Source organism: Canis lupus, chromosome 34, assembly GCF_003254725.2.
Source record: "Canis lupus dingo isolate Sandy chromosome 34, ASM325472v2, whole genome shotgun sequence".
NCBI lineage: Eukaryota > Metazoa > Chordata > Mammalia > Carnivora > Canidae > Canis > Canis lupus.
This window is the reverse complement of record NC_064276.1, coordinates 15282879-15310758: the sequence shown is the minus strand read 5'-3', so window position 1 is coordinate 15310758 and position 27880 is coordinate 15282879. Positions and strand designations below refer to the sequence as shown.

The 27880-nt window shown below is 36.4% G+C and overlaps 2 long non-coding RNA genes across 2 annotated transcripts in view; both read right to left on the bottom strand.

The window, feature by feature from the left end:
* The window catches only part of LOC112662715 (uncharacterized), a 630650-nt gene that overhangs the window by 350488 nt on the left and 252282 nt on the right, over positions 1-27880 (bottom strand). The gene's annotated exons all lie outside the window — the stretch shown is intronic.
* Positions 38-18726, bottom strand: LOC112662767 (uncharacterized). The gene is made up of 3 exons (XR_003138808.3): positions 18590-18726; positions 3431-3590; positions 38-151 (listed from the first exon to the last, which is right to left on the bottom strand). It is a non-coding gene; the product is annotated as an uncharacterized LOC112662767 (long non-coding RNA).

The window sequence follows — 27880 nt, the reverse complement described above, 5'->3', positions numbered from 1 at the left end:
GGAGATAGGAGTTGGATTCCTCTGTGAAAAAACTCATGGCTGCCCTCTATCCCACCAGGTCACTCACTAAAGCCATAGCCAAGAATCTTTTGACTTCATAACCTACGAGTCATGAACCATGAGAGCCTCTTAGCATGAGCATCTGCTTCATCTGTAAAAAGAAATAGAGATAGCCATTTAAAATAGGCTCTTCTTTAAATCTTGGATCTAATTTTAGAAGTTCTATTTTTTCTTCCACTTATATACTCTTTTTCTCTCTCTGTCCTGCTCCCTCACACATGCGTGCACGTGCGTGCACGCACACACACACACACACACACACAAGTACCTTGATTGTTACATCTTTGTTCATGCTGGTCTAACTGCAAGGGTTTACTTAGACCCAATTTGTCCTTCTAAGTCAACTTAAACATATTTCTTCCATGCTCTTTCAGCACACTCCTCCCCCAATACTCATTCTTAACACTCACTGCACTGTTTTCAAATGGTGTATTAATGTGTCTTTCTCCAGTCTAGGTCCCAAGCATCTTAGAGAACGGGTCATACTGTATTTGGCTCTGCCTCAGTATCTGGCTCATAATAGACACTCAGTAAATACTGGCTGAGCCCAACAATTCCATGGAGCTTTTTCTGACCATGGCAGCTAGTGTCAATTCCTCCCTTCGTTCAGCTCCCATTGCATGTATTAATCAGGACTGTGCAGTTTGTGCCTAAATTATTATTAAGTTGCTTCATACTCTGTAAGTGCTGCTCTTGCAGTTAGATTCTCAAGGCTGGAGATCACGTCATACATTCCTTCTGTCATCCCCTCAGTGCCTAGAAGTGCTAGATGGAGAGTGGCACAAAAAGCAGTTGAGTTGTTTGCTTCCTTAGAAAGGAAGGGTTAGCCACATACTGGTCATGAACCACAACAGAACAGAGGGGCTTAAAGAATTATGTGGCCTCTGATTTTCCCAGAAGTGGTACTGTCCTCATCAACTATGATGGGTTTCAGTTTTTGCAATAAGTTCGCATTTTCTGAGGACCTTCTATGAGCGAGGCATTTTAGGGAACATGTTACATACATTAAGCTACTGGATTTTCATGAAAACACTGTAGGGCGGGAATCTTTGTCCCCATTTTACACATGAGGAAATTGAAATTGTAGCATTTAGTGACTTGAGCAACGCCATCCAGTAGGTAGAGAAGATCCAAGAGTCAACTTCAGTTCTATGAGACCTTACAGCTTGTACTTGTTTCAGGCAATAGAGTTTAGCCTGGCCAAGCACTCTCTGGTTCATCTTTTCTATTGTTCCTCAATCATGGCAAAGATCTTACCGTATGTGTCTCCTCTCTGGCCCAGAGAACTCAAAAGAGGCCATGTTGGTGTCGGTTTTCCAGGGTGACTGAATTTCTCTTGGTGAGCCTGGATGTCCAGTTTGTCTTGGGGCCATGGAAAGCTTAGAGACTCCTAAAACAATCTGGTTTACCCAGAGTCCAAGAGGTTGGGAGTGACCTAGGGCCAGCAAGGAGGCCCCCAAGGGTCAGTGCTAATTGGAGCAGATGCCCCAGAGGTACATAGCCCAGACTGTTCCCAAGGAGTTCAGCTGGAACCAGATTGCCTCAGGAATGTGAGTGAGGCAAACAACTGCTTGATTGTTTGAGCCCCTACACTTGGTACAGGGTGCAGCTTCCAAGCTAAATGTAGGCCAACAGGATTTCTGAAAACTGTTTGCAAAGCTGAACGCAACACTTCCTTCATTTGCATTTAAAAAATAAACTCAGCCTTGAAATGGGCATTAGCCAAGCCCTTCCTGAAAATTGAGAGTGTAATGGTATAGCTCTCTGTTCCCCAACTGTTCCTCTCCCCAGTTTGCTTGTAAGCAGAGGTTTTTTTGTTTGTTTGTTTTATAAGTCTCTCTTTCCATTAAAATCTAGCTCAAGACCTTGAACAATGAACTGCAGCCTTTTTTCTTCTAAGGTGAAACTGTCTTCACTGAAGGACTTGTAGGTAGTACTAGAACTTCTCTGCAGTGTTATTTTTAAACTTTCATCTCGGATGGCCTGCGTCTTAAGCACAGGTTCATAATATCCCCAATCCATAATGATCGTCATTCGTAAATTAAGCCTAGGACAGCACCTCAACATCCCTTTTGCTATCATAGTGGGGAGGCTCATTGTCAATCAGAAATGGTCAACAGTTTCTCCTGGCTAGCCCATCTGCTACTGCCTTCTCGTCCCCACGTCACAGGTACATGTGGTCAAGTGAGAGTATCATGCAACATTTACTGGTTTTGAAGAAAGTGGTTGCTCCATTATTTGCCTTCTGTAGCCCTTGCGTTTGATACAGTCTAAAAAGTAAGAATGTGAGAATAATAAAATACAAACTTGAAAATTTTCATTTTCTTTTTCAACCCAATCATAATATTCTCATTTTTTCCAAAATCAAACTCTGTAAAAATACCAGAACATGACACCCTGGATCTCATGGACTTTATCGCAGGGATAAATATATCTGTATGCAGTGAGTTGATACATATGAATTATGGTTCCTAGATGAGTTTTGAAGACGAACTTGATCTTTTTTTTTTTTTTTCTCCTCCTGGACTTTATCTATGCCACTTCCTTAGGCATCAAAGATGACACCACTGAGTTGATTGTTCTCTGTGGGCAGGTGTGGCTGAAATGGACAACACTAATCAACACATGGCCAGTGCACTTATAAATTTTATGATAGGGACAGTTTTCAGAAACCTGTTCTTTTTCCCCTCCAAATTTAAAACATGTTCCTTTTCTCTAAAGCTAACATTTATCAGCCCATAAGATGGAGTTTTCAAAGGAAGCATTAGATAGAGACATTGCGTAGATATTCTTGCCTCAGATGAGTAAATAATTATCATATTTAACTGATTTCAGTACAGTTTTGGGTTGTGCTCGCATATTTGTTTGGTGGTATTATTTATAAAAACTATGATTCTGTTGGAATAACCGGTTGGGGGAGAGGAAGACCTATCTGGAAAAGTTTGAATTGTTTTCTGTGTCTTTAATCAAATTAGTTATAAATGATATGCCATGTCACATGATGTGTGAGATTTTGCTGTCAGAAACACACACACACACACACACACACACACACATAATGCTTTGTGGTTGAATTCACTCAGGCTTCATTTTAAATCATGTAGGTCTCTGAGCCATTTCCACCAAAATGTGGTAAAATGCAGAAGTTGGCAATTCAATTTTATCCAGCCTTTCAAGAAGGAAGGCCCAGATAAGCTTTGCTTGTTCATGTCAGTGATAATATTCATCAGTGAGGCCTAAATCTAATTCTGTAGGCTTGCTACTGCTTTGTTGTACTGTCATTTCTGAACCTCAATCTCTTCTCTCTCTCTCTCCCTCTCTCCCTCTCTTTTTTAATCACAGCAAAAAGTTTCTTAAGGGCTTAACTTACAGCCAAGTGCCAGCTCCCCCATTTAATTTGTCCTGCTTCCCCACAGCACTTGTACTTTATGTTCAGGCAGAGGTGAGGTCAGTTCTCAGGGCCCGGCTCTCTGGACACCCTCAATGATGACCTCATTAGAGTCACAGATGTTTGCTGCACTTCGGGAGATCTGGAAAAAACAGAGCAGTAAACTAGGCCAGCTTGCAGTAAGGCTGTTACCCACAATTCAAGATAAAATGCTGGATAGTTCCCACTAGGTTCTGGTCGGCTAGGAAACAGCAACTTATTAATCTTGTGTCAGAGAGCCAGCTGCAGCCGTGGCAGCCACCATATTTTACCACCAACTCCATGTCTGGACAGCCATTGTCTTTTTTTTATGAAAAAACTCTACAAATCAGCTGCGTTCTCTCTCTCCCTGTCCCTCTCCGTTCCCCCTTTAACTTAGCAAAGCCCCTGCTTGTCCTCCTTGGAGAAATGGCCCTCCAGCCCTGAGAGAGTTCGGGTGCGTCGTCAATCCTGTGGTTGGTTTACTAATTCAGAGAGACTGCTTACTTTCCAACTTTAATGATATTCCCTCAGCATATCACTTTGGTTGCCTGGCGACCGGATTTGAGCTAGGCCTCTCATTTGATTCCCACACATCAGACCCTGAAAAGCACTTTTTTTTTCCCCGTCCCTCAGCTTTTGATTCTTTCTCCTCTGAAACCCTTCCCCCTGCGGTGTCAGTATGGGTGGGCAGAGCGGTGGTAGAAGGAGGGCAAGGGTGAGGGGCGGCCTATAGCGCACTGGTCACACATCAAGGCCTCCAAACAAAGCCTCCAGGAACCCTTCCTGACGAACACAAATTCCCCTCAGAAAAAGCAAATTTGGCTTTCCCTTCCTAGTATGGGTGTCATTTTAAGACTTTCCTCAGATACTTTATTAAATCTGATGCTTTTCATTGTTTTTCACGCCGCCTCTCACAAAAGACTTCCTCTTATCAACAAGTTGCCATAGGGGTAAGCAAACAGATTGCGAAGAACGGAAATAATCGCATAAACACGGGCCTCTTAGCCATGTCCTCACAGGTTTTGATATTATAAGGTACATGTTAGCGTAAGAATTGTCTCTCTTCATTTACTGTAGCGCACTGCTTTTCCCATGATGGAGAAATGTTTTATGCTAAAATCCGCACGCTAACATCCAAAGCGTTCCTGCAAAAGAAGATGGGGAATTTGTCCCTTTTGGTCTTTTTCAAGGAAAATAGAGATGCTTCCATCTATTGTCTGAAAAGGCTCAAGTGAAAAAAATTGCAATGATCACATGTATGGGTGTTTTATGGGTGAGGTGACTAAAAAAAGGAAGACTGTAAAAGCAAAATTCATATGATGTGCCATTTGAGTTTTGCCATGATATCATTTCAATTATTTGAGTGAAATTGTATATGTTGCGATCATTTCCTCAAAAGAGCACAGTAACAAAAACTAGTTGGAGTGCTTAATGAGTTACTTCGTTTTACTGGCTAAGAGTTAGTGCATAACCATAGCGACCCACACGGATTTCAAGTATCTATGTATATGGTTTATGAAAGTATATAAATACATGTCTATACACGTAGACATGTATTTGTAGATTCCTCTTGAAATATTAAAATTTCCACATGTGTGTCTTTTTTTGATGATCAGTCTATTGTAAAATGTAGTTCAAATATCCTTGTTAGAGTTTATTTTCTCACAGATCCCTGAAGGATTTGCTCATGTAACTCTCATTCTCGTGTGCAAATCCCCTGTGTATTGATGGGAGAATGGACTTCTAATTCCACACTAGAAATGAAAGTAGGATTCTTAACCTTTACTCTCTTGTTGTTGAACTTATATAAAGCTAACAAAAGTTCTTTACCCTTCCCTCAGCAATGATTAAAAATGTGTACAAAGTTACTATTTTTCCAGTGACAGTTTTTGGATTCCTCCCCATATACTCACACCTCCCTCCGTTTCCTACACTTACAGGATCTACTACCTGCTATGGTATTACTTACTCTGTTATTAGGTGATTGAGGCAGATGGCTACATACTGTATACTTGTACACGTGAAAAAAGAATGTTTTTAGATTAGTGTCTAAGCTTCATTTCTCTTCTGTTCAAAGTTGTAATTAATACATTATTTGCATTTTAGCTGCGCAGATGGGCAAAACAGATATCTATTTATAAATTCCATTGATTCAGTTATTCTAATATTTGGTAGTATTATATTTCATATATGCCAAGAACATTCTGATTTTTGTTTATTCAATAGCTACTGGAATATGGATGTTGAATGAATACCACATAAAATATTTTGATGGTAAGAGCTAATAAAACAAGATAAGCAGGCTCCTTTAAATTTTGTTTTTTCCTTCTGTATTGAAAGATTGCTAGATCAGAACATGATGATAAAATTCAATATAAAGATATATTCGACATAAAAATTCAGTATAACCACCCTAATGCCAGCATCTCATATTTGGGCTGTGTTTAAGGAGGTAGAGGGTCAAGTGGAAAAGAAAATCTAATTGGTTGCTGAGGGTGGAGGAATGTTTGGATACTCAAGGAAGGGTGAGTGTGATGACTGGACTAGCTTAGATAACTGTGAGGAGTATCTCAAATATCCTTAAAAAAAAAAAAAAAAAAAAGCTAAAACTCCCAATAGAGAGTTGACCTGAGCTTCTGTGACTTTTCATCAATAAAATATTTAAAATATTAGAAAATCAATGTCATGGTCTTTCCTTAATTAAATGTAAAGGACAATTGTTATTCTGTTTGCTCTTCCCTCTACTTCCTCATGCTAATTGAATCTGAACTAAAAATTGTAAAAAACAAGAACACCTTAAGAAAGGATTTCCTTAAAATATTTTCAATCTTGCAAATATCAAGTTTCTAAAAATCCTGTGATGGAAACCTGATCATTTCTAGTTCCTTTTCAGAGAGTAGACCACTGGCTAGGCATTTATTTTTGGATGCTTGCCTAAATCGTTTTGTCTGTAATTCCCACCACTGCTAGCAACTCACCTAGGCTGCAGAACTGCCCTCTCATTCTAGAGACCCTTGTACATACGAAAGGAACAGAGATCATGAATAGAGAATGGATGTTGTTTCACTCTTTTTCTCTGTAAGAGACAAAACAAAATCACATCTGAGTTTGGAAAAATAAAGGCTTATGGATCTTGTTAACAAATGGATAGCCATTAGAAATTTAGAATTATTTTACTGTTAGTTATTTCATGGTGACAAGGTATGCATTTATGTAAGATGAAAGAACAGGGAGAAATAAAATATCTTGGACTTATGATTACTGACCCAAATGAGTGCTTCGTTTGTTAAGAACTAATCATGACATATTAATATTATCATCAGCATATACACATAACATTGTTGCATTAAAAATAGTGAACATGTCACACTCGCAAGTGGCACCTGCCTCTTATTTGTACACTACTCTTGTAAACAATGCCTATAAATGATGAGATGTATAATTAGGAAAAGAACAGGGAAATGGAGAAACCTGGAGATGTGTCCTTAACCTTGTCATAGCAACCTGAGCCTCAGTTTCCTTGGCTGGGAAGCCAGGGAACTATCATAGAAAAACTTCAAATAATCCTTACTATTTTCCTTTTGCTGTGTGGTTCTGTGGTCTCTATGAGGAAGGTCTTTCATAATGATAGTTCACATTGATATGTCACAGAGAGGAAAAGAAGGTTCATGAGCTTGTGTGTATGTTTAAGAACCACAGGAATATCTCAGCCTTTCTAACATGATGCCACACAAATGGGTCTATATGGTGAATATCTGCATAATCAGTTTTTAAAATAAAAGTTCATGAGAGAAGAAAAGGAAATAGAAAAAAAAGAAAACACCACCCAATGTAGACTCCCAGAAGAAACCGGAAACCCCTCAATTTACTTCTCTTTGTGCATCTAAAGCTTTGAAAAGTCCAAACAGACTTCTTTTTGAACATTTCTAGCAGATCTCACTGTTCCTGTTGTTGCATGCACTGCGTTTAAATTCTCAGCACAGATGAACACAGCCCAGCGGAAGTTCTAATCCTCAAAAAGTAGACAAATAACAGGGAAACTCCAACGGCCCCTTAATACAGCTGAGCTCTCAGGCCTCCCCGGGATGCGGGATTCTGAGTGGTGCTGGAGTTGGGGTTGCTATTTTGTTTGTCCCCATGAGCCCCACCTCAGCGTGCCGATGCACTGATGTAAGAATTCTAAATGAGCTTGCTCAGAAGGGCCCAGATTAGCCGGGTTGCTAGGATCTCACCATTCCAACCCCCTTTTCCACTTCAGTGGACTGAGCTTTTGACACTATGAAAAGCACCATTTAAAATTAATTAAAGCTTCTTATTTGGTACCAAATCTCATCACTGCCGACTACATTTAATATGTTTTATGTGTGGCTCTAAGTCCCTGTAGCATCATGTGTTGTATGATCCTGCAATGAAGCAGCTGCAAGTTAGAAAACACAGAAGCAACCCAAATTTAGCTCTTTGGTTTTTTATATGGTGTGTTAAACTGCAAAGCTAGTCTTCCAGTCTCCTGGGTCATGCAAATTTCATTGAATGAGAGAATGGTGTGCCGTCTGGACTTGAAGGCAGGAAACCTGAGTTCTAGTCCTGCTCAGTCACTAATCTGTTACGATGATGGGCAAGACATAGTTCCTTTCAAAACTTCAGTCTCCTCATCTGTAAAAGAAAGGGGCTGGTCTACAATCTCCGACCTGGCACTCAGTGTGAATGTTTTCGGATTCTGAATGTAGGAGGCAGGACTGTGTTACAGGTTAGTTTGGCAAATTTTGGAGTCAAACCAATCTGGGCTTAAATCTCAGTTTAATAACTTTCCATTACAACACTGAACAAGTGACCTAATCTCCCAAACCCCCGGTTTCATCGTCCGTAAGATGGAGTCAATAATTATATCTCCCTTCAAGACATTTTGTCATCTATATAGGTCACAAGTTATTTCAAGTCTATTAGCTTCAAATGACTTATGAATATTTTTCTCCAAAAGTCAGAGACCAACTTGTCCATCTCATTATTTTTTTTTCAAAAAAAATAACCAGTGTCAATTAGACTCAATAATAATAGTAACAATAATGTCTCTTTAAGGCGCAGGAAAGTCTTATGGGCAGACAAAGGGTAGAAAAACCTTAAAAAAAAAGAACTATGACAAAAATAATACATGTAATTTGCTTGACTAAACCCAGTCTGAGTTTTATCTGTCTCCAGGCATCTTGATTTTTTTTTATGATGTCATTTTTAATACAGTTTGTTCCCATTGCCAAATTATATAATGTATTTGTTTGGGCTATTGCAATCCTCTCTCAATCTTCTATGCACTTTGATTTAACAGGAGGGAAAAAAAGTAAAATCTGAGAAGAATAGAATAATGATTATCATGAATTGTATACCAGAAGATTTGTATATGTAGGAGACAAAGTCTTTTTTTTTATTGATTGGTGATTCACATAAGAAATATATGCTTGTATAGAACGAATCTCAATGTATAAGTAATCCAGTACCTGAATATCTCTTAAAGATTTAGCAAAATATGCCACATTTGTTATTCATGAAGAAAAAAAAACACGACATTTTAACAAATAGGGAGTTTCTTAAAACACCATTGTATTTTCATATTTTTATATTTTTATATTGCTTACACTCTGAAATACAGTTTTAGAAGCATCACAATAAAAACTCCACAGTGGAAGAATAATAGATTGACATACACGGTAAGTGGTGAGTAGCCTTCCATTTACCTGATGTAGCAGCTAAAAACACACGGTGATCACTCTATTATTAACGCTTTAGGCAAAGTCAGGAATCATTCCATGTTTTCAACAAGTGGTTAATTTAAACTGGAAAATTCTTTGGTTAAAGTATTTTGTTGAACTGTCCTGGATGAAAATGCTCTGTGGAGTTTTTCACCTAACTGCAGCTTTCATTTTTAGATATTGATTGGAAAGTTTATCAGATTTATGTTAGGTTCTTAATTCTAAAAATTTTGTCAAGTTACTACCTCTGCCTCTCAGTTTGCTCCTCTATAAAATGGGAAACATAATAATGTAATATAATAATGATGATGATAACTATCTTGTGAGGTGGTTGTGGTATGGAAATTCATGTAGCATATTTGCAGTATCTGCTATATACGCAGTGCCAGCCATATATGCAGGTCTTTAGTAAATGGTGTCTCCCATCCTTGCTATTATGGCTGGGCATTCACATGGTTTAAACATTATTGTGCATTATCACAAGGTTGATCATTGTGCATTATCCGGTTGATCCGGACCATCCCCACCAACATTATGTATAGTTTGGTTTACTAGGAAGTCATAACAAAGCTCTGAGAAACATATGATTATTTCAAAAAGCACTAGAATGCTTTTCTCAGTGTGGGAGTCCTACCAACATAAGGTATTTTCTTGGAGGAGCAAATAAAACTTTCCATGCATAGAACCAGCCTTAACATTTAATAGCCAGCATACAGCTACTTTCAAAAGAAAGCCCTACTGTTCTGGATCTTTTGTTTCCTGGGTATGACTGAGAATCCCTGTGTATGACTGAGATCAACAGCCAGATATCCAGCAACTGGCAGATCAATTACTATTTCTTTCTAATGTTGCTGTTTGCAACTTAGCAAAATACTAGTATGTTTGCATGGTCCTCTACTTAGGTAAAACCATGAATTAATTGATCAAAGAACCAAATAGAAGTGAGGAGGGAAAAGATATACAGTTACTAGGTACACTTTAAAAAAGAAAATAAATGTAAGTGTTTATTCCCTCTGGCAGATGATAACAGAATATTCATTCAATTTATATTTTAGTTGTGTATGTTTCTTTGTATCTTTTTTCTCCCCAACGTTTATCACAAAAATATTTTATGAACTTCAACTTGACTATTAAATGTTTTCAATAACAAAAAGATATATTGTGTTTCTTAATGTATTGCTCTAATAATACAAACTAGTAGTGGTGAAAGACAACTGTGGACAAGAAATTTGAAAAAAAAAATTAAAGTATGCCTCCAAATAGAACATTTTGTTGCTAAATACTCCTTTCATTAAAATTATTACAAATAAGTGTGCTTCTAAAAATATATACACATATGCATATGCAGAAGTCTTGACATATCATTCAACATTTATTATTTTTGCGATAATGTAAAAGATAACATTGATACTAATTGCTTTTTTCCTCCTATTTGGTGGTTAAAATGTTAACCACCAGAAAGGAATTACTGAAATTCTGTTATCAAGCATGCCATAAGCAAACTTTTCTGGTTTTGCTCTGAGAATCTCTAATAATATAAAACAGATAATTAATCTTTGGACCTGTAACTTTAGAAGAAAGGTGGTTTTACTTCTCATAAGTGTGGTAAGAATGAAGTAGACTCACTAATACCTTCTCATAGTTAGTAAAAGAAAAATGATCTTTCAAATAATTTCAACCCAGAGTCAATATGTCACTAACAAAGGGATCCAAGATCCATATAACTTGTACTGAATTAGATACAAATGAATAAAGTTTTTATAAATCAAAATACAACAAAGCAGTCCATTTGCACATCAACTTTCCAAATTAATGTTACTAGTAAAGGATACCTGAATCAAAGTGGTAAAACTATCCTCCTACCAGGATTACACATATTCAAACAGTGATATTAAAATTAAGAATTATCTATTATAATTGTAGTCAAATAATTGCCCATAGAGAGTCCAAAATTAAATGCTGGGTTAGTTTGATATATAACTGATGAATTTATTATTTCTCAGGTGATGTTTCTGTGTTTGCCACTCACATGATCAATATGTCCCCTTTTGTTAAGCTCCACTTTGAACACAGATTTGCCTCAAATAAATCTTTAAAGAGAAATGCAGTGAAAGAACACATTTTCCTTCCCTGTCAGAATAGAATCAACAAAGAAATAATCCTTTGTTGCAGGTTAAAAAAAAAAAAATTCTCCCTACTCTTGTCCCTTCTACCCCAAAGTGTAGAAACCCCTGCTTCTCTTGTTTTCCTAAACAACTCTTTTAAAAACATCAATCCCCCTGTAGGCTTTAGGAAGTTTGCTGATCCTATCAGTTTAGGAGCAACTACATTCACAGGAAGGCCTGGTACCCAGGATCATTGTCTCCTCTCTGAAAGCTGGATGAAGACATCAGATTCTCTGCCTGTCATTGGTGTATGACTGATCTTAAATAACTGGATACTAAAAACTGATAGGTCCGTACATATTTCACCTTTAAGTTGCTAAAAATAATTTCTACCATGTGCCAGTTGCCTCTTCAAATGCTGGCTCAAATATCAGAGTACCTATGGATTAAATTAAAGTTTTCTGGTCATTGAGAGAAGATCAATCCCTAATTTTGAATTCAATATCCAAATTCTGAACATCCTCAGCTCAAAGAATGAGATTGCAGCTCAATTTGACATAGTTGAAAGAGTATCAGTGATTTCACATTTACAGGTTGTTGAAATGCTTCAGATTTGAAAAGAGATTTATTTCCTGTGTAAAGGGGTGAAAACTTCATTAGCCATCAAAAAAAAAAAAAAAAAAAGATACTCCCCGCTTTGTCGTTTTGGAAGGAGGAAGGAAAGAAGGATATTGCAATGACTATATCAGATCTTAAGCTTTGGGAGCTTTTCACCTGTGCCAGGTGAGGAAGAGAGAGGGAAATTCCCTTATTTGGCCAGAAGAATGAATACTAGGTTCTGCTGGTTAATTAGGCAATTAGTATAAATAGCTGGTATGGTCCAAACAGCTCCAGGGGAAAAGTTCTTAGAGCCAAGATAAGCGAGGTATGTTTTCCCTGACTTCATAAAGGTACTAGAAGAGGACTAAAGAAAAAATCAGATCTTCATAATTTTGTGTACTTGATCTCAAGCAGTATGAACAATAAGCAAATAAATTAGTATATTTTAATCCATTAAGGTAATGTAAGAAAGGGCAAAGAAGAACACATCTATTTAAAAAAAAACAAAAAACAAAAAACAGAATCTTTCCTCTGAAGTGAACCCCGCACTACTGAGCTTAAAGACCCCGGTGCCTCATTCATCCTCCTGACCTAACCCCTCTGACCTCTTAGAAACCTAATACATTTCCTATTTCATTCATACACCCCGGAAGACTCTTCTTTATATGGTATGTAGTATTTCCTTACTTTACTACCAATCAGAAAGTCACTATACTCTAATGCGCATAGAATGAGTTGTGTCTCTTGTTTCAGTATGGATGGAACTTGATATCAAAATTAAAACACAAAACAGAGGTAAATTTTTACAAGCCAGGTAATGTCAAGTGAATATAGGGGAAAACAGTTTTCCAAATGTAAAGAGTGATACCAATTAGGGAATTATTTCAATTCAATTGTTTTCTCTAAGTGTCTATTTTCACTAGGAAATAAAATGGACTTTTTGTAGATTATGCTTTATTTTGGAAGTGCAACAATATAAGAACTAAATACTTAAATAAAAATAATACAGAAAAAAACTCTATCTTTCATCCATGATATATGCATTCTAAATTCTTTGCAGGAATTCTAAATTATATGGCAGACCTGATTTTCTTTGAGTAACTAAGTCACAATAAATGGTTTGGGGTATCAATTTCTTAAATGTGCTTGATTTGCTAAGAAAGGAATCATTAAACCAAATATTAACCAGCTTACCATCATATATGGAGGGTAGAGAGTAGGTTATATTTTTCAAATTCACCATTTCAAACACCCCCTTCTCTACCCCACAATCCAGTCCTCAGTATAGAGGAGGAAGAAAGAAGGAGCTCTACTTAACTCAAGTTAATTCTGTTTAATTCCACATATTTTATCAAAATGTTTAATTTAGAGGTAATAATTTAGCTTAAAGATAGCTGTTGAGACAAACTAGATGTGTTAAAGAAGTTGATACCAAAAATGTTGAGTGTCAGTGAAACTTAGCTGAAAGCCAGTAGGATTGGACATCTAATGGCGATTAAGTATGCTATAAATTTAAATCTTTGAAATAGTTGTTGAGATTTATTCAGGCAGACAAACAAAGATAACAAAAGTCTTTTGTGTGTTTGTCAGTCATTTCCACTCCTCTGTTGTTGTGGTGTCAAATAATGTCAGTTATTTAAGGGCAATTACTGTAATTTTAAATTCTCAACAAATTAAACTATAAAGACTAAAAGTCCAAGAAGGACCCTACTCATTTTTCTACCACATTTTCCATCTTCCATTTTTAAAGGTAAGTTTTAATTGTTTGAATGTTTAGAGAGGAAAAAAAAAACACCAACAATTTTTTTGTCTATTGGTATTTTTTTTCTACCCATGTTTGGATGTTTCTTTTTCACTGAGTTACATTTTACACAATTTTTCCAATGGCACTACGCTTTTTTTGGTTGAGTAAGTGGAATGATGTTTAATTAAACTTCATTCACTTTTTTAAAATATTGAAGTAGCTATATTTTTAGTCCTCTCATATTTCATATATACAATTTAATAAACTTAGGTTAGGGTCTAGGAAAAAATTGTACAAGGAAGCAAAATAGATCTTGAGATGAGTGAGAAAAATACGCATTTAAATTGTGTTTGATAATAGAACGTTCTACCAATAAAAAAATCTTGAAAATGAAATGTAAGCATAATTAATTTGAATGGGATCATTAAAGTAGTTTCATAAAATAATTTAAAGTGAAGGAGGAAAATAATTACCTCCCATCATCTTTAAGCTATGTTGACAAAGTTTAAATGTTACATAATTTAAGAGGAAGGATTCAATACATTTTATATTTCATGAGATCTTTTTTTAAGATTTAGAGCAGCATCTAGGATTTCTTTGCAGTAATAAAGACAATGATCCATTATGTTCTTCTATTACTAATTATTCTGTAAAGATTGTCTGTTCCAAAAGATAATTAGAAAGGGTGAAATTTAATTCCATTAAACAGAACTCAGCTGGGACATAATGAAATTTTGCTGTGAAGTTGAAGACTTTGAAGCCAAATAAAAAGCTTTTACATAGATAGAGCAAATGAGATTGTAAAACTCGCACCTTATTCATGCAGAGTATATTTAAGACATAGTAGGATAGGATTATGTTTACTCATGATAAGTTTCAAGTGTTCAGTTAGCACAAACATTCATAAAATCTATTCCTTCACTTTGAGAATTTTAGTGATGGACAAAGGTACTTTTAGATTTTAGGTTTGTTCATTTATTCAATAATAATATTTTGCATATCTTCTTTATACCTGACTCCAGACAAGATACAAAGAGTACCAAGATTAATAGGGAAATAGTGGTTGTTCTGAAGAAGCCCACTGTCTAGTCCTTCTCTGATGACATATCGAGTCTATTTCATTTAGCAATAACATTTAAAGAGTCTACAGTAAAGACTTGAGCTTAACAGAGTTTTATTAAGCTCTTACTTTGGATGGCTGAAAGGTTTGCACAAGGTGGAGCAGACTCAGTGCTTGTTCTCAGAGAATATATCATCCAAAAGAGGCAGTCACCTGGACTTGTAAGTGCAACAGAATTCTAATAGACTTACAAAGATCTTTATTCCCTTGCTAAACCCTTTTCTATCACCAATTTACTCACCCTTGCATCATGCTCACTATGTTCTCCTTAGCTCTTAAATATATCTTTCCTCTGGACTTGAAACATGTTGGTAAGTACTGCATTGATTGTGTTCACTTCTGTTTCCTTCATACCAAGTATGTGTCTAGCATGTAATACATGCTCAATTAGTACTAAAAGATAAAGATGACCACAGGATATTGATGATACCTAGCCCTCACAGCAAAAGCAATGACCACACTAGCCCATGAGTAGGTGAAAATAGAGCTCCAAACAATTTTATTTTTCAAAAAGCATGGAATTGGTGAGAGAAGAAATAGGATTTCAAATCAGGTCTAGATAGCTCCACAGACCTGTTCTTTCCAAATACTGGAAGAGTTGTGCCACTACACGGGACTCTAGGCAATTGAGAAGGTGAAGCCAGTAGTGTTGTTCTGTGTTGTGCTTTAAAATAATAGAATATTTCTTTTAGTTCTATGTGGAGCAGAGTGAAGCAGAGTAGAGGAGGAGCCCCACTAGGAGTGGCATTGACAAAAGAAAATGGACCTACAAAGAAAACTAGAAAATTCATGAATATGTGGACACTAAACAACATGCTACTGAACAACCAAGGGGTCAAAGAAAAAATTAAAAGAAAAATCAATAAGAAAAATCAGTAATTACCTTGAGACAAATAAAAATGAAATTGAAACATACCAAAATTTGGGGGATGCAGCAAGAGCACATCTAAAAGGCAATTTCATAGTTATAAATGCCTACCTCAAAAAACAAGAAAAACTTGAACCAAAAATTGTAACTCTACACCTGAAGAAACTAGAAAGAGAACGAAGACCAAAGTTAGTAGAAAGTAGAAAATAACAAAGATTAAAACAGAAATAAATGATATAGAGACCAAAAAGATAGTAGAAAAGATCAGTGAAACTAAAAACTGATTCTTTGAAAAGATAAACAAAATTGACAAATCTTTAGCTAGATTCATCAAAAGAAAGAGAGGACTCAAGTAAATAAAATTAGAAATGAAAGGGAAATTGCAATTATCATCACAGAAATCCAAAGGATCATAATAGACTAGTATCAACAATTAGACACTAACCAATTTGAAAACTTAAAATAAATGGATATATTCTTAGAAACATACAACCTACCAAGACTGAATCATGATGAAATAAATAATCTGAGCAGACTAATTTCTAGTAAGGAGATTGAATCAGTAATCAAAAATCTCCCAACAAATGAAAGTCCAAGACCAACAGCTTCACTAGTGAATTCTACCAAACATTGGAAGAAAAATTAATACCATTTCTTCTCAAACTTCCAAAAAGTATAAGAGAAAAAAAAAGTATAAGAGAGAATTCTTTCAAATGCATCTTATAAAGCCAGCATTATCCTGATAAAAACAGACACGGATGTCACCGGAAGAGAAAATTACAGGCCAATATCCCTCATGAATGAACTTAGATGCAAAAATCTTCAAAAAAAAATTAACAGACTAAATTCAACAATATTTTAGAAGATTATACACCATGATTGGAGTGGGATTTATTCTAGGGATGCAAGAATTGTTCAACATCCACAAATGAGTCGATGTGATATATACCACATTAACAAGATGAAAGGTAAGAATTATATGACCATCTCAATAGATACAGAAAAACATTTGGCAAAATGTGCCATGTATTTATGATAAAGTCTCATCAAAGAAGGTATAGAGAGGCCATATCTCAACATAATAAAGGCCATAAACGTCAAGTACATTGCTAACACTGTACTCAATGGTAAAAAGCTGAAAACTTTTTCTCTAAGGTTAGGAGCAAAACAAGGCTGCCTACTCTTGCCACTTTTATTAAACATAGTTTTGGAAGTCTTAGCCAGAAGAGTTAGGCAAAAAAAGGGAGGGGGGGAGGCATCCAGTTTAGAAAGGAAACAGTCAAACTGTCACTATTTGCAAATGACATATTATATTTTGCAAACCCTAAAGACTCATAAAAAAATTGTTGGAACTAATAAACAAATTCAGTGAAATTGCAAGATACAAAATGTATATGCAAAGATCAGGGCATTTCAATACACTAACAAAGAACTATCAGAAAGAGCAACTAAGAAAACAATTCCATTTGCAATGGCATAAAGCCTAATAAAATACCTGGGAACAAATTTAACCAAGTAGGTGAAAACCACTGTATGTTGAAAACTACAAGGCATTAATGAAATAAATTGAAGAGGACACAAACAAATGGGAAAGTATTCTGTGTTCATGGATTAGAAGAATTTACATTGTTAAAATGTCTATACTATCCAAAGCAATATAAAAATTCAAATGTAATCCCTTCAAAATTCCAATGGTGGCATTTTTCACAGAAACCAAACAAAAAAATCCTAAAATTTGTATGGAATCATAAAAGACTAAATAGCCAAAGCAATCTCGAGAAAGAACAGAGCTGAAAGCATCACACTTCCTAATTTCAAACTATTTTACAAAGCTGTAGCAATTAAAACAGCAGAGTATTGGCACTTAAAACAGTCATGTTGATCAATGGTAGAATAGAGAGCCCAGAAATAAACCTGTGTATATATAATCAATTAATTTATGACAAAGAGTCAAGAATTACAATGGGGAAAGGACATTCTCTTCAATAAATGATATTGGGAAAATTGGACAACCGCATGCAAAATGATGAAATGGACCACTGTCTTACACCATACACAAAAAATTAAAGTGGATTAAAGACTCAAATGTAAGACTTGGAATCATAAAATTCCTAGAAGAAAACAAAGGTAGTAAGATCCTTCACATAAGTCGTGGCAATAAGTTTTTTTGTATCTGACACCAAAAGCAAAAACAACAAAAGCAGAAACAAACAAGTGGGAATACATCAAACTAAAAAGCTTCTCCCCAGTCATGGAAGCCATCAGCAAATGAAAAGGACAACCTATTGAATGGGAGTAAATATTTTTAAATTATATATCTGATAAGAGGTTAGTATCCAAAATATAGTAAGAACTTGTACAATTCAATAGTAAACAAAAAAACAAACAATCCAATTAAAAATGAGCAGAAGATCTGAGTAGGCATTTTTTTCAAAGAAAACATACAAATGGCTAATAGACATGTGAAGAGAAAAGATGCATAACATCACTAAGCACCAGGAAAAGGCAAATCAAAACCATGATGAGATATCACCTCACACTTGTCAGAACAGGTATTATCGAAAAGACTGAATATAACAAGTATTGTCAAGGATTTGGAGAAAAGGGAACCTTATACACTGTTGATGGGAATATAAACTTTCCACTATGGAAAACAGTACAAGGTTCCTCCAAAAGTTACAAATAGAGGAACGCCTGGGTGGCACAGTTGGTTAAGCATCTGACTCTTGGTTTCAGTTCAGGTAGTGACCTCAGGGTTGTGAGATCAAGCCCCGTATCACTCTCTGTGCTCAGCATAGAGTCTGCTTGAGTTTATCTTGCCCTCCCCCTCTACCCTTGCCCCCTGATTTCTCTATAAATAAATTATATATATATATATATATATTTTTTTTTTTTAATGAGAACTATTACATGATCCAGCAATTCTACTTCTAGGTATTTACCTGGAGAAAATGAAAACACGAACTTGAAAAGATATGCACCCCCATGTTCATTGCAGCATTATTTACAGGAGCCAAGAGAGGGAAGCAACTTAAATGTCTATTGATGGATGAATGGATAAAGAAATTGTGAACAATGAAATATTACTCAGCCATAAAGATGAATGACATCTTGCCATTTGTGACAACATAGATGGAACTCAAGGGCATCATACTAAGTGAACTAAGTCTAACAGAGAAAGACAAATACTGTAGGATTGCACTTACATGTAGAATCTAATAAATACATTAATTAGTTAATAAATAAACCCAGGTTCATAGGCACACAGAACAGATGTTGATGGTTGCCAGAGGTGAGGGTTGGGGGGTGAGAGAAATTAGTGAACTATTTTTTTTTTTTAGTTTAAATAATTTTAATTTATTTTTAAAGAGCAGAAGATAGACCAAAGACAAGTGGGCCTTTACACAGAGAATATAGACTCACAATACAAAAGAAAACTAAAATCTCTGTTGCCTCATTGTCCATGGGCCTAGCAGAGAAGAAAGGGAAAACCTTTAGTCTAAAGGAGAGTATGAGTTTATAGCTCCTAACGAGGTCAAAATAACATTAGGGGAAACCACTTTCTGAAACCCTTTCTTCAGGTTCAAGAGATCTTTGCAAAGGCTTGTATTCAATTAAAAGTAGATATAGGTGATTAGTAAAATATGCACTCTAAAGTATGCTTTTAGCAGTCGATTTGAAATGACATTTTATTTCTTTCGTCTCTAAATTAATTGAAGTCTGTAGGTATCAAATATAAAGATTGATGATATAATAGTCACTTAAACTATGGCTCAGGGTTACTGGTACCTAAAGATCCCTGCCTCTGAATCACTCAGAATGTCTGGTCAATCTCAATAATGTCTATAATGTCTCAGGACTATACTCATTTGGCTCCCAAAGTAAAGAGGGCCTGATGCTATCTATCTGAGACCCATGTAAAAATCAATTCTATTGAGTGGCACCTGTTGAAGCTAGTGGAATTGTTCTATTTTTATATCTAACAATTCCTTCCACCTATTCTACCATAGATAAAAAGCTGATGGCCCTGTGTAGTAAGCAGATAATGACCCTTGAAGATGTCTACATCCTAATCCCCCAAACTGTGAATGTGTTTTATTACATGGCAAATGGGAATTAAGGTCGCAGATGTAATTAAGGCTGCTATTCAGTTGACCTTGAGATGGAGAGATTATCCTGGATTATCCACATAGGCCCAATGTAATCACAAGGGCCCTTATAAGTGGGAGAAGGAGGTAGATGAGAGAGAACCAGACAGATTGAGTATGAAAAGGTCTTGGCTTAATATGGCTGACTTTGAAGATGGAAGAAGTCCATGAGCCAAAGAATGTGGGTAGTCTCTAGAAGCTGAAAAAGGAAAGAATACAGTCTCCCTTCAAGCCTCCAGAAAGAGATACAACTTTACCAATGCCTTGATTTTAGCCCAATGAAACACATTTGAGACATCTGACCTCCAAAAAGATAAGTTTGTGTTGTTTTATGCCACAAAGTGTGTCAATTTGTTATAGCAGCAATAGAAAACAAGTATACCTGGGAAAAATTGACCACCTTCTTACCACTAATCAGAAATCAGAGAAGAGATTTAAAAAATTAGACCTTTGATGATGTGGTTAGTCACTGAAGTCTACCTTATTTCTGGGGGAAAAGGAATAAATATTCCTTATAGAAGGATTTCAAATAATAAATGCAGAAGCAACGAGGGAAATAGAAAATCACCTTTAGAAGATCATAATAATAATGGCTCCAAACAAGATTTAGTGATGAATGCTAAAATTAGTTGGTGAAACTTTAATGAGCAAGAGGATATTTACATAGATTTAAAGTATCTAGACCCCAATATATTCATTAATGATTTTAACATATGTCCACCAATCCTTGATACTCTTCTCTCTAGGTGGCAGAGCTTAGCCCACCTCCCACTGGGGTGAGGCCTGGCCTAAGTGACCTGTCTAACTATTGAGTATGGAAAGAGAAAAATGGTAACTTTAGAGTGGGGAAACCCCAACTGAGTTACATTCTATAAAATACCTGACCAATACTCTTTAAAAGTGTCAAGATCATAAAAATAAAGAAAGACTAAAACTGTTACAGATTGGAAGAGACTAAGGATACATGAAAATTTATGCAGTGTAGGATCCTAGATTAGATACTGGGACAGGAAAACACTACTAGTGGAAAAATTGACAAAATCTGAGTAAAGCCCATTCTAAATAAAATACTAGTTAATAGTATTGTACCAATGTTAATTTCTTAATTTTGAAAATTGTACTGTAACTATGTAAATAAATAGGGGAAGCTGGAAAAAGGGTACATAGGAACTCTCTGAATACCTTTGTAACTCTTCAATAAGTCTAAAATTATTTAAAAATAAAAACTTAAAGATAGACAAACAACTCAAAGGCAAAGAAAAAACTAAGGAAAATATTTAAGACAGCTGGCAGAAAAATGATTGACAACCTCACTACAAAGGGGCTTTTACAAACATTGCAAAGTAGGCAAAAAAAATAAGCGATTTATAGTAAGAAACACAAACAAACATATAAGAATAATCAACCTTACTAAGAATCAAAGACATGAAAAAGAAAATCTTGTCCCCCTTTTCTCAACCTATCACATTAAGTTGAAAAAAGATAATATTCAAAGAGTGTTCTTTGAGGTTATGAAAATAATAGATATTCTCATATATTCTTATTAAAATATAATCTGATATAACTTTTGTAGATAAATTGTCAACATATAAAGAAAATTTTAAAGTACACAAATCTTTAAGGCAGAAACTCTATCTTGTGTAGCAAGTTATCCAGAAGACCTAGCTAAGATAATTCTTGAAGGTGGCTACACTAAACAACAGATCTTCAGTGTAGACAAAACAGCCTTCTATTGTAAAAAGATGCCATCTAGGGATTTCACAGCTTGAGAGGAGAAGGCATTGCCTGGCTTCAAAGCTCCAAAGGACAGGCTGACTCACTTGTTAGGGGCTGATGACTTTAAGTTGAAGCCAATGCTCATTTACCATTCCAAAGATCCCAAAGTCCTTAAAATAAATGCTTAACCTAGTCCACCTCTGCTCTAGAAATGAACCAACAAATCCTGAATGATAGAAAATCTCTTTACAACATGGTTTACTGACTATTTTAAGCTCACTCTTGGGACCTACTGCTCAGAAAAAAGATTCCTTTCAAAATATGACTATTCATTGACCTTGCCCCCAAGAGCTCTATGGAGATTTATAGTGAGATTGATGTTATTTTCATATCTGCTAACACATCATTCTGTAACTCGTGCGTCAACGAGTACTTTCAATTTTCAAGCCTTATTATTTAAGATATCCATTTTATAAGACTGTAGTTGCCATAGATAGCGATTCCTCTGATGGATCTGGGCAAAGTAAACTGAATACGTTCTGGAAAGGAGTCTCCATTCCAGATGCCATTAAGAACATCTGTGATTCATAAGAGGTCAAAATATCAGCATTAACAGCAGTTTTGAAGAAATTGATTCCAACTCTCATGGATGACATGTAGGGATACAAGACTTCAGTGGAGGAAGTAACCGCAGATGTAGTGGAAATAGCAAGAGAACTTGAATTAGAAGTGGAGCCTGAAGATTGGACTGAATTCCTGCAATCTCATGACAAAACTAATGGATGAGAAGTGGCTTCTTATGGATGAGCAGAGAAAGTGATTTCTTGAGATGGAATCTATTCCTGGTGAAGATGCTGTGAAGATTGTTGTTGGACTGACTCCAATTTTGGAAGTTCTGCTGTGGATAGAACTGTTTGATGCTATCAAACAGCATCAAATGCTACTGAGAAATTGTTATGAGTCAGTTAATGCATCAAGCTTCATTGTTACCTTATTTTAAGAAATTGCCAAAAAGAAGAAGAAGAAGAAGAAGAAGAAGAAGAAGAAGAAGAAGAAGAAGAAGAAGAAGAAGAAGAAGAAATTGCCAGAGCTACCCCAGCCTTCAGCAACCATACCCTGAGCAGTCAGCAGCCAGCAACGTTGAGGCAAGACCCTCCACCAGCAAAAAGGCTACAAGTCACTGAAAACTCAGATACTGGTCAGCACTTTTTAGTAATAAAGTATTTTTAAATTAAAGTATGTACATCGTGGGCTTTTTAAAAAAAATACATAATGCTATTGCACAATTTTTGGTTGCTGTATAGTGTAAATCATACATTTTATATGCACTGGAAGCCAAGTAATTCATTAAATTCACTTTTTTGAGATACTTGCTTTATTGTTGTGGTATGAACCTGCAATATTTCTAAGGTATGCCTATTCTTGAAAATAAATAAATATTATGCATTTAAGAAACTGAAAGGTCAGGGTGCCTGAGTGGTGCAGTCTGTTGAGTGACCAACTCTTGATTTCAGCTCAGGCTATGATCTCAGAATTGTGAGATCGAGCCCCATGGAGAGCTATAACCTCAGCATGGAGTCTGCTTGAGATTCCCTCTCCCTTTCCCTCTGCCCCTCCTACTTGTGCTCTCACACACACTCTCTTTCTCTCAAATATATAGATATATATATATTTTTTTTTCTTTTTCTTTTTGAGAGACTGAATGGTTATATTCCCAAAAGTTACTTGTGGTTATTTTTTATGTGGTAGGATTACATGTGATTTTCACATTTTTCTTCTTCTTTATATTTTATGTAAGAAACAGACATTGCTTTTTGCATTAAGTTCTTCCATAAATAAATGAAAAATAGAATAAGAAAATGACAGTCAACCTATATGTCTCACAGGCCTTGGTGAACTGTTTTTGAAAAGAACATCTTTGATCCAGGCCCACAGCCATAGGGAATGGACTTTGAGTTGATGTTGGTTATGGTTGGGAACAAAAATAAATCTTTTGTTAGAAACACCACTATTTTTATTGACATAAAGATGACTTTAAACAGATAATAAGCAAAAGATTTATATCGGGCTTATGGGGGTGGGAAGGAAATTCCTGTTTCATTTTTCAGAAACATTTCGAGAACCATTACTCAATCACTGCCTTGTAAAAGAGCTCAGCCCTAGCTGATGAAATACAAGGCAGACCAATTCATTTGGACACAGGGGAACATTCTACCACAAAACTTTTTTGCTAATGCAGTTCTGAGTACTTATCTCAGAATCTTGGTGGCACATCTGACTTTTACATTGGCCTCACTGTTCTTACAGACACAGTCACAGAATCGGGGGCTAGCAGACAGATATTCTAAGACTATCTTGCACATAAATGTCTAATTAACTCCTAATTGGATCTCCCCCAAAATCCCCCTTTTTAAAAATTGCATCCAGCCTTTTCCTCTACCCCCTAAAATTTTTAAAGTACTGTGTAAAAGACAAAAAATTGAAACTAAGGGTCCATATTACAGAATCTTACTACTCTAGTGGTGTTTGAAAACAGTGTGTTTACCTTTTCTCTTAAACAATCACTTAAGCTCCTCATGGCAATGATCAGCCAGGCAAAGCACGCACAAATTCAGGCCCAAAACCAGTCTCCAAAAGGTGTAGGAAAGATGATATTTACATTACATAAATGATGCTAAAGCAAACCCTGTTTGTGCAGGTAGAAAACATGAGTAAAATTCTTGAAACAGGCCAACAGCAAAGATGTGTTTCAGAAACAAGGACAAATGCTATGTGCCAAGTAAACACCTTGGGTTTACTTTAGGGTCTGGTTCTAAGTTTCTTCCCACAGACAGCTGAGGGCGCCCCTCTTTCCACCTTCTCCCCACTTCAGGAAGGCAGAGCAGTCTAAAGGAAAACAGGTACCCTTGGAAGTCCGTTACAACTGTGTTTGAAACCTGTCACAATTAGCCATGTGGCCTCAGGCAAGTTAATGAGTTCTGCTTTGGCTCTCAGTTTTCTCTTCTGTAGAATGAGGAATAGTAATAAATTATTTTTTTTAAAAAAGTAATAAATTATTTTCTAAAAAAGTAGTAAATAAATAGTATTTATTTATTTTTAAAAAATAAATAAATTTATTTTTTTAATAATTTTTTTAAAAAGTAATAAATTCTTCATAGAGTCACCCTTGAAATGATAGTGATTATCATCATGACCTTCACACCCATGGACTGACTCTTCATTTGAAAATATGGTTCTTGATACCTTGCCTTGAAATATTTAAAAGGAACCAGTATAGAACTGAGGACAAGTGATCTTTTTCTCTATTACATAAGCAGAAAGAAACACCAGAATATAACCAGTGTCAGCAGCACTAACATCACATCCTAATGATTGAGTGTTGTCTGGCTAAAGATATGGAAAATTCTTAGTGATGAATTTTTAACACTGAAATTTGACTTACCTCTTGTATTCTGTTGCCTTAAATCCATTTTGGAAACAGACAGAACATAAATAAATAAACAGCCAACTCTTCCCTGGATGTTTGGGTGGAAGCAGGTGGCGATTGAGAAGACATGGGTCAATGTGTGTGTGAAAGTTAAAAACAAATGTCTTATGAGGTGACTAGTTTGCACACTAAGAATGGAGATCTTTCTTGAAAGGAACCCAGGTCACTTGGGTGCCTTTGCTGGGGGAGCCTGTTTATTCTGTTGTCACCATTAAAGGTAAGTCGCCAAGCAGTCCTTCTGGCTCGGTGACCCCTCCATCCTTCTCTTAACCATTTCTCTCCCTGTTCCTCTATTGTGGACCAGGATTTTCTCTCACACGATTAGTCATTTCCTGCCACAATCTTTGTTCTCTCCTTCCTCTGCTGGCCCCCAGCTGCATGTTGGCGCTCAGGTTAACTTGCCCCTAATCCTCACCATCTTTTGTTGGAAAACAGGACAGAGCATCCAATGCTACCAAAATGTCTTCCCCTTCTGTTCTCCACACCAGCCTTACACATGCCCTTCCCAACTGTTAGTCTGAGGGGATCACTGAGGGCACCCAGGAGGAACACTGCCTATTAACTGAGAGTTGTTACCTCTCTTTGGCATGACTGAAGGAACATTCCATATGAGCTCAAGACTTACATTTGGATGACTGTGTTGTGATGAAACTTTCTTCCCCAGGTCATCTGCTCTGTACTACCAGACTATTACAGAGTTCATAGGATCCTGTATGGTAATAAGAGTGTTTGGTAGCTATGTCTCCCTCTAGATTAGTGCCGGAATATCCACAGGCAAATTAAATATGCATATAGGGTTCTGGCAAAGCAGAGGCATTAAACCATACAAACAACTAAAAACACCAAGACCAAAACCAACCAAACGAAAAGCTGCAATATAGAAATGACCATTAGAAGTTCTAGAAAGAAGCAATTTTAATTTATAGCACTTCGTTTTTGTTTCTTTAAAACATTTAAATTGTATTTCAAATTACATGTGGGAAGGGGACACCACAAGCCTTCCCTGCTCAATTCATACTACATTTGGACTTGATGAGGATTGGGGTTTCCTTTAGTCATCTGAAACCTTTGCTTGTGCATATGGACATTCTTTCAGGGATGAAGCCAAAGGTTTCTTAGAGCTTGAACTCTTTAAGAACTACTACTAGTGTGAGCTAGAGAGCAGGACTGTTTGCTTCATCTTTGTACATACAGGGCTAGGCCAGTGCTTGGCAAAATGGGCACACAGTCCTGGTTGAAACGCAATGAGTCTTTCTTGGCACTGAAGATTATTATTTCTCGACATTCTTTATATATCAAAGAGATGTGAATACTGCTTCTGTGATCTTACTCTGTTATGGTTATTCAACATTTTGGTCTATCTGACTCTAACACACACACACACACACACACACACACACTTTTTTTATTTTTGAACTTATTACTTTCTAATACTTTAACAAGCTTAGCATAGTCCTAGCATTGAACCTGGTAAAGGGGTCATTTGCTGCGCTTTGATATTGCAGTTTGCTATTCCTTAATCAGAAGGGTTTTTAGGTGCTCCACCTTCTCGTTTATCAATTTAAAATCAGCCTGCTATTCAGTGAATTTTATCCCCATTTATAGAGGTTTTCCTGTATCTGTGTGGGAGAAGCCTGTTAAACACGTGGATTCCAGAGCCCCACTCACCGAGAAAACTGGTCTGGAATCTACTTTTTGACAAAGGCCTCAGATGATTCTGAGAAGGGTTCTCTGACTTTAAAAAACACTCTTCTATGTTAGTTCACTCTCTCCATTAATATTTATTGAGGTCTAAATGCAAAATTGGTGGGGGTGGGGATAATGAGCCTGTATCACTCTTAAAACTTTCCTTTGAGTTTGCATTTCCATGAGGCTAAGTGAATGTGGAAAACTGCTCTAGGGGAGAAACAACCAGCCCTGTTTGAGACTTGTAGGGTTTTGTTTTGTTTTCTTTTGAACATGTGGGTAATTTCTAAATGAATCAGTGAAAACCTAAGTAACACAGTGGAAAAACTTCTGGTTTTATTATCTGCTTCATCTTTAGTGCTATGGCATATTTAATTTTAACACTGAAACTTGTAGGACCCACGGCCAGTGGATTCCTGAGGATGATGACAGAGGTTTATGGCGCTCAAGCCACCCTGTTTGTTTGTTTGTATGTATGTTTTTACTTCATGCAGCTACCTCCTAGGTACTACAGCTGTTTGTGGAGCTCTGACCTGCTGCTGCAGGTAAACATGTTGATAGTACATGGCCTTTGTTCTCACACACACTCCTGACGAGGGCAGACGGGGCTCAGTTTCATTTTGTTTATTTTGAGAACATTTATCAAGTACTTGCATGGGAAAACTACAGCTAGTTGATTTTCCATGTAGTTCATGTAGTTCTCAGAACGTCTGCAAGCCAGGGCTGATGCTGTTACATCGATGGCATGTTAATAGGATGACAGCAGTGGTACCCACGCCATACCAGGACTGCAGCCCTGATGCTCGGCAGGGCTATCTCCTTGTCTCCTGCTGGAGCGCCACTCAAAGGTGCTAGGTGAGCACCATTTCTTTGATAATGATAATAATAAATACATTAATATTCTTTATTGAGGCATAATTGACATCAACATTATATTAGTTTCAGGTATACAAAATAATGATTCTGTTCTTGTATATATTGCAAAATGGTGACCACAGTAAGTTTACTTAAGATCTGTCATCATACAAAGTGCCAAAATTCTTTTTCTTGTGAAGAAAACTTTTAAGATTTACTCTCTTAGGAATTTTCCAGTATGTAATACAGCATTATTAACCATAGTTGCCATGCTGTACATCAGATCCCCAGGATTTACTTCTTTATACCTGGAAGTTTGTGCCTTTTGGCTCCCTACACCC